The 7,430-nt window shown below is 60.2% G+C and overlaps 1 protein-coding gene across 1 annotated transcript in view; it reads right to left on the minus strand.

Moving 5' to 3' along the window:
- The window catches only part of CNTN2 (contactin 2), a 35,869-nt gene extending 28,853 nt beyond the window's left edge, over positions 1-7,016 (minus strand). The window contains exon 1 of the mRNA XM_006754408.2: positions 6,910-7,016. The gene's annotated coding sequence lies outside the window, so the exon portion shown is untranslated. The remainder of the gene's footprint in view (positions 1-6,909) is intronic.
- Positions 7,017-7,430: the final 414 nt, after the last annotated feature.

Here is a 7,430-nt window from a genome sequence, read left to right on the forward strand (position 1 = left end):
AGAGAGAGAGAGAGGGAGAGAGAGTGAGGAACATCGATTTGTTGTTCCATATATTTATGCATTCCTTGGTTAATTCTTGTATGTGCTCTCACTGGGAATCGAACCCGAAACCTTGACGTGTGCTCTAACCAACAGGGCGACTGGCCAGGGCTCTCATACACTTTTATACACACTCCCTCACATATATTCTCACACACAGTCCCTGCTTCACACTCACCGTCACCCCTCACTCTCACACATTCTCTCCCCCACACACACTTGGGTCTCTAGGGTCACAGGGGGTTCGGGCACAGGAACCGGGAAGTATGACCCCAGAGGCTGCACAAAAGCAGGGCGCTCTCCCAACAGGGAGGCGCTGGGGCTTTGGGAAGCGCCCAGGCTTTGGCCTCCACGGACAGGATTCGGTGACATTGACTTCATCGCCTACCGGCTTTGTGAGCTCGGACAAGTGATTCCCCCGGTGGGGCCTGTTTTCTCATCTGCAAAGTGGAGATTACTTTGCAGAGCCGTTCTGGTGTTCAGTGAGGTACTGGAGTGCCTGCCGGGGAAGTTATGGGGTCAGGGTCAGAGCAGGGATGGGGCCAGAGAGAGGAGGGGCTGAGACCCTCCCCAGCTCCAGCCAGAGCGGCCTCACTCACATCTGCTTCATCTCCTGGACTTCCCCACAAGGTTCCCTTTAAACCAGGGGTGGGGCACTTCTCTCTGCCAAGGGCCATTTGGATATTTCTAACAACATCATTCACGGGCCATACAAAATTATCAACTTACAAATTAGCTGCTATATTTGATCAAACATTTAATTAACTCACCCTAATGCCTTGGCAGGGCCAGACGGAATGATTTTGTGGGCCTTGTACTGCCCAAGAGCCGATGTTCCCCACACCGGCCTAAACTAAGGGTCTCATGGTTCCAAAACGTTTGGAAACACCCCCTTAGCGCTCGTGTGGCACATCCCAGAGCCGGGCACAGAGAAGGGGCTCAATCATCACTTGCTCATTCCTGCCCATTGTCTGCCAGTCTGGGAGTTCAGTGAGGGGGCAGGGTGCTGGCCTGGGCTCACGGCTTTACCCTGAGTGTGCCAGGGCCAAACAGAGACAGACCACCAGGGAGCTGGAGGCCCTGGGACAGGAGCCACTGCTGCTCCCGCAGTGCTGGAGAGAGCGGGGTGGCTGTGCGTGTGCGTGCATGTGTGTAATGTTGGTGTGTATCTGTGTGTCGTGCCTATGTGTCCCTATGGATATGTGAGGTCTGGTCTTTGTGTCTCTATGTATATGCATGTGTCTCTGTGTGTCTGTGTTTGGATATGTCTGGTCTTTGTGTGTGTGCCCACGTGTGTGCGCCCATGTGTTTGTGCATGTTTCTGTGTGTCCCTGCCTGCACGGGGCATGAACCCAGCCCTGCCCTGTCCTCCTGTGACCCACAAGGAGGCCTGATCCTGGATCACTCACTTCCCTCCACAGTGGTCAGAATGATGTCACCACAGGTAATTATCATACTTTGTGAATAATCCAGTTCTACTGCTCCTCCTAAATCTCAGCTTAACCCAGACCTTTGTCAGTCACTTAAGGGCTCAGGGGCCCCAGGCACCCCTGAGGGACAGACCGGAGGGGACTGGGCAGGGGCTGAGAGGGAGGAGCACCTGGGTTGCACCAGAGGTACTAGAGAGTGCTGTCAGGTGTACACTGAGCCCCACTGTGTGCCAAGGTGGAGTCTGGGTCAAAGGTTGCAGCTTCTTGCTCCCTGAAGGTGAGGCAGTTGGCATCCAGTCTTGCCCTGTGTCCACTTCCTCCCAGCATTTAGTGCCATGTGCCAGGCGCTGTGCTATGCGCTGGGAGACAGTTGCAAAAACTGCCTTTATGGACCAGCCGTGTGCCCGAGGATGTGCTCATGAGCCCCACAGACCAGTCCTCTCCTCACACCATCTGCCCTGTGACACATCCTGGAATGCTCAGGATGGGGGAGGCCTTTTTGTCAGGAGCCAGGCCAGAGTGGAGCTATGCCAGGCCCGGAGCGGGCCCTGTGAGCCCCGAGCCAGCCAAGCCTGGCCCAGGCCAGCTGCCCCGGTACAGGGGAGCAGGCACAGGCTGGCACAGGCGGGCACAGGCTGTAACCATCAGGGGGGCTGGGCCTATGAGGCACCAACACATGGGGGAGCGGGCTGCTTGGGGGTTCAGAGGCTGCAGGGGGAGCTGGCTGGATGGCTGGCCCAGGGAACAAAGGGCCTGGGGGACAATGAAGGTGGGGTGCAGGGGGAGGAGTACTGAGAGCTGGACTCCAGCACACGGCAGGGTATGCTGGGCTTGGGGCCCTGCACAGAACAGCCAGAAAATGAAAGACACACGCCTCCTAAATGCTACCACTGAGGACACCCGGCTCCTGGCCCTGAATCCGCCTCCCGCCACCCCCGGGGGAGATGTGAGCACCAAGGGCTGCTTTCCGACGGGTGGGGACAGACAAAGGGGGAGTTTGGCGTCCAGTGGGAGGCAGAGACGAAGTGATTTATCTTCAGGCGACGAGCACCGCCTGAGCCCTCATGCCCCCTGCCCCACCCTGCAGCACAGCACAGACTAGCGGGGCGGCCCCCAACCAACCCCCTTGGAGCTGACGAGCTAGCACACCCCTGACGACTGTGTTCATTACTTAGAGTCTCTGAGCCCCAGTCTGCAGCATGGGGGTGAGAAGGGGTAGCCACCCCAAGGGACTCTGGTGAAGTTAGCACCATTCCTGGCCCATGGCGAGAGTCGGGGTGGGGAGTGGGTGAAGGGGGAACTGACATGTGTCCACAGACGCTGTGCCTGGCTGTGTCAGGCTCCCTTCTACAGTCACCACGTGGGGACTGCACGCACACGGGTTTAGGACGCTGACAGCCTCCCACATCTGGGCAGGTGCCTTCTTCCTCGTCCGCCCCCAGGTGCGGGGGCCCAGGCGAGCCCAGCACGCACAGCACCCCAGACGAGGGCACCAGGACGCACAGTCACATCTAGACGCCAGCTGTTCTGGAGAGCACCTGGCAGGACCCGCGGGGCACCCCAAGCAGGTGCTGCTCCACAGCCCTCCCCACCTGCTGCCCTCCCTCGGGTCTCAGAGGGGAGGAGGACTCTGCCCATGACAGGAACCACCACCTGGGACAGGACCACTCCACGTCTCTCTGGGAGGACGGGCGGGGATCTATGGTGGCCCGGTGGGACCATGTGGCAGGCAGGGTAGGCGCGGGCAGGAGCAGGACCGTGGTTGAGAGGCCTCAGTGAGGAAGGCAGGTGGCCTCCGGTGGAGGAGGTCCTGAGGCTTGGGGACCTTCTTAGTCCCCATCGGGGGGCAGGGGAGCTGTGCAGCTGGGTCCCTCCTCAGCCCCCTCTCGTGCTCCCTCCCTCCCCGCACCCCGTGGTGTCCACAGGCTCTTGCATTGGCAGCTGGTTCCCTGAGGCCCAGCCCCGGCACTGACTGCCCTGCCCTCTGAGGAAAGGTGGGTGTGTGAGCTCGCAGCCTGGCCCTGCGGGAATCTGACCCTTGATCTTCAGCCTGAAGACCTTGGCCCTCCTGCCTCTGCCGCTGCATGACTGCATGGCTGCATGGAGAGGCCCTCAGAGTGGGATGTGGACAGAGGGAGGGCCTGCATCCTCCCGGGAGGGGCTGGGACAGGGGGCAGGCACGCCTCGACCCTCGGGTTCCCACTCGCCGGCCTGCTCGGTGCCTGGTATGAAGGCATGAGTGAGGCGTGAGGAGGAGGGTCCGTTTGTGAGATGTCAGGAGCAAGAGCAATTGTTTTAATTTGGTTCCGAAGAACCAAATCGGGAAGAAGTTGGTGGAGTGATTTTGCATGTCGCCTCATGTCTGCAGAAAGGAGACGCCCCAACTCCTAGACAGTGTCCTGCAGGCCGGTCAGCGCCCAGCCCGGTGGGGTGGGCTTGAACCTGCTCTGCCCCTCAGGCCAGCTTCTGCTCTGGAGCCCAGCCGAACGGCTCCTCTGGGTTACACAGCAAGAAGGCCGACTTTCGGGCAGACGTGGGTGGGACAGCCTCTTGGTCTGTGGCGGCTGGCGGACATTGAGAGGATGTGGGCTGGGGCCAGAGGAGGCCCCCAAGGTTTCATCCGGATGGGTGCTGTGTGTGTGTGTGTGTGTGTTTGGGGGGGGGCATGGTTGTGCGGCTCATCAGATGAGAAGGGCGCTGAGCTATACTTGGGTCTGCATGTGTCCTGGGATGCCACGGGCTCAGATTTGGGGGAGCACATCACACATCTTTGCTGTTGTTTCCATCCTCTTTTGATAAACAAGGAAACATGGGCTTATTTTGTAGCAAGAGGACTCACTGAACCCAAGGAAGGACTTGTTTACTCCAGGATGGTGACCACCAAGACACAGGGCCCATGGAAACTCCCACAGGGTCCAGGTTAGCAAACCGTGGGGGGAGGGTGTCCAGAAGAATGAGAGAGGCTGGGAGAGAGGAGTCCTAGTCACCCCGCCTCTTACCAATTGAAAGAGGATTCCTGAGCCTGGGAGAAATCTACAGGGTCATCCAGCCCAACCTCCACCCCCAAGCAAGACTGTTTCTAACCTTGGACCAGACCCCCGTTTCCCATGGCCTCTTTGGAAAGACGGCCCCACCTCGGGCTCATCCTTCTGGTGAGGAAATGCCTCCTGCAGTCTAACTTCAGTCTCTCCTGCTTCACTGGACTATTCTCTCCATGAGTATTGACCTCCTCTTGCTCAACACCCCGGTTCTGCCCCCAGGAATCCCTCCAACAATGCAAACACCAGCCACACTCAGACCCAGATTGTCTATGAGATGCACTTTCTCACAAACATTTGGCTTGAGGACATTCTGGGGGTGGGGGGTGGAGGATTCCCCCCCCTCAGATGAATTGCTTCCCTGACAGCCTTAGCGCCAGAGATGCTTGCTCTCTGAGGAGTAAGTTTGGGTCAGAGACAACCTGTGCAAGCTCCCCATTGAGCACAATGCCCAGAGGCCCGTCCACATGTGTCTCTATTTGAGGGCTGAAGGTGGAGAGCGCATTTGAACAGGGAAGGGAGTGTGATGGAGTGAGGGCTTGGCCAGGTGGGGCGTAGAGGATGAGTGGGGGAGAGAGAGAGAGAGAGAGAGAGAGAGAGAGAGAGAGAAGCCTTGTGCTTCCCTCACTGCTCATGCTGAGCACCGGAAGGACAGGTGGATCTTGGTGACTGATGTCATGTGCTCAGGGACCCCCTTCCCATCTCTCTCCCTTTCTGCCTCCCCTTTGCTGGCTGGGGCCTCCTGATAGACCCCACAGGCGATCAGGAAGAACTCTGACCTTGTGGCAAAGCCTTGGTGGAGTGGTTCTGCAGCCTGGCTGGTAAGGGTTAGCTGGTGGGCACCCTGGAGAGGGCTGCTGTCCAGGCCAGGAGTCTGGGCTCCACCCCTGCCCCACCCCCAGGAGCCCAGGTCACACCAGCCTCTCACAGGTGGCCCACCTCTGGCTGCCCTGGATCCCCAGTGGCTGTTCTGGTCCCTCTGAGTGCAGCTGAGAGGAGGCATGGTGAGGGGACTGAGGGGCTCTCTGGCTAGAGAGCTGGGAGGGGAGCCGGAGTCGGCTGCCCGAAAGGAGACCGGGATGCTCTGATGGACTGGGATACTGGGCTGTGCCCACGCCTGCCTCCCTCGGAGCAGAGGAGAAAGGATGCTGGCTGGGGTGGGAAGGGGGTTCATGGCCGAGGAGTGAAGCTGAAAGGAAAGGAGGGTAGGTCTGGCCAGTCACAGGCTGGACATGGAAAGGGGGCAAAGCTAAGGGCAGGCACCCTGCGGGCTGGAAACCCATCCTTCTTCAGGGCTGGGCCACGGGCACTCACAGCTCCTCCCATCCTGTCTGTCTGGATTCCCAAACCTCCAAACAACCTTGACTGACAGCGTTTCCTCCCGGGACGCGAGCTCAGCTCCCGGAGGACTATGCTGAGCGTCCCTGGCTTTGTCCCGTGAGGCCCGGGACTCTCTTCCCACAGGCACTGTCTCGTCTCACTCCCGCTTCTTCCTTCCCAGGCCTTGCAACCCCTCCTGGACCAGGTGACAGGATTCTGCTCTGGGCACTGCCTGGGGCCGCTCCCCCCACCGCAGATCCATTATGTAAGCCCCATGGTGCTGGGGAGAAGGGTGGCCCTCTTTTCCTGGACCCCGAAACCGTGTCCCTCCCCCTTCCAGCCCCAGCCCCTTTTCTTACAAACTTCATGCAAATCCTTCTCTCCCACCAGTGAAGATGAGAGGGAGGGGTTTGGAGGAAGATAAAGTTGGGGAGGGGGGAGGGAAGAAAAATAAATTTCAGCCCCTGTGGCTCAATCCTTACCCTTTGGGATCTGACTTGCCTCAGTTTCTCCTCCCTAAGTCCCTGCTCCTGGACCGGCCTTTGCTCAAACTTGTGGTCCACTCCCTCCTCTGTGGAACTGAAGCAAGACTTTGCAAAGAGGTCACCCTGCAGAGGCAGCCCTGGGGGCCTCCAGGCTGGGCAGTCAGTACCATTCCATCCGGGAGATCTGGGGGCCGGCTGGGGTCTGGGGCCTGGCCTCCGGGACTTTCTGGTCCTGGACTGGGGGCCAGGGCAGGGGCCAGAGCCACTGCCCCCTCTGAAGGCATTTGCTGCTGTCAACCAGCGGCCGGTGACCGGCTTGAATTCTTGGACACACTGCAGGAGGCCAGCTTCCTGGCCAGGCGGGGCCTGCTGGGCCCTGCAGGATGCCACCCATGTAGACAGGGCGGAGGGGACTTCCAGTCCCAGTGGTGAGAAGTCAGACTGGCCCCAGCCCGAAGCAGGGGTTCCCGCCCTGCCCCTGCCCCTCCTAAGTTGCAAGGGCACTGAGCTCCGAGTGCCTGCCCACAAGAGCACCCCCGGGGAGTCCCCCTCCCCTGGCAGCGGCAGCGAGAGGAGACAAAATTGGTTGCCACCTACCTGGGGTGAAAGAGGGGTGTTGGCTGGGGCGGGTGGACGCTGACCCGAGGCGATGAGTCAGAGCCAGCCCGGCCACCAGCCCCCTGGGCGGGCCGCCTCTCCTCCCCTGCTCCTGGTGTGTGTGCGCGCCCGGAGCCACTGCAGCATCTCTGCATCAAGATGTGCTCCTCCCTCTCCCAGGCTCCGCTCACTGGCTGGCTCCTGTCCTCAGCCAACGCTCGGGCCCTGGAGATGACTTCCTCTGCCCCCTCCCACCCCTTCCCATCCCCACCCCCTGGCTTTACCTCATTTGCTGTCATTTAAGGACCGGGAGCGAGCGGAGTGCCCGCGTCTTCCCCGGGTCTTCCATATGCATGGGCGGCTCCGCTCAAGGGCGCTGTCTGGCCTGCCCCCTCCACTCCCGCCGCCCCCCCCCCAATCCCATCCAGCCCAGAGCTGAAGGGGCTGCAGAGGGGTGGGGTGCAGAGGGAGAAGAAAGTGATTCTTGCTCTTCAAACCCCTGGAGACTCCCGGGGGTCAAG

This window comes from Myotis davidii, unplaced genomic scaffold (assembly GCF_000327345.1).
Source record: "Myotis davidii unplaced genomic scaffold, ASM32734v1 scaffold710, whole genome shotgun sequence".
Classification (NCBI taxonomy): domain Eukaryota; kingdom Metazoa; phylum Chordata; class Mammalia; order Chiroptera; family Vespertilionidae; genus Myotis; species Myotis davidii.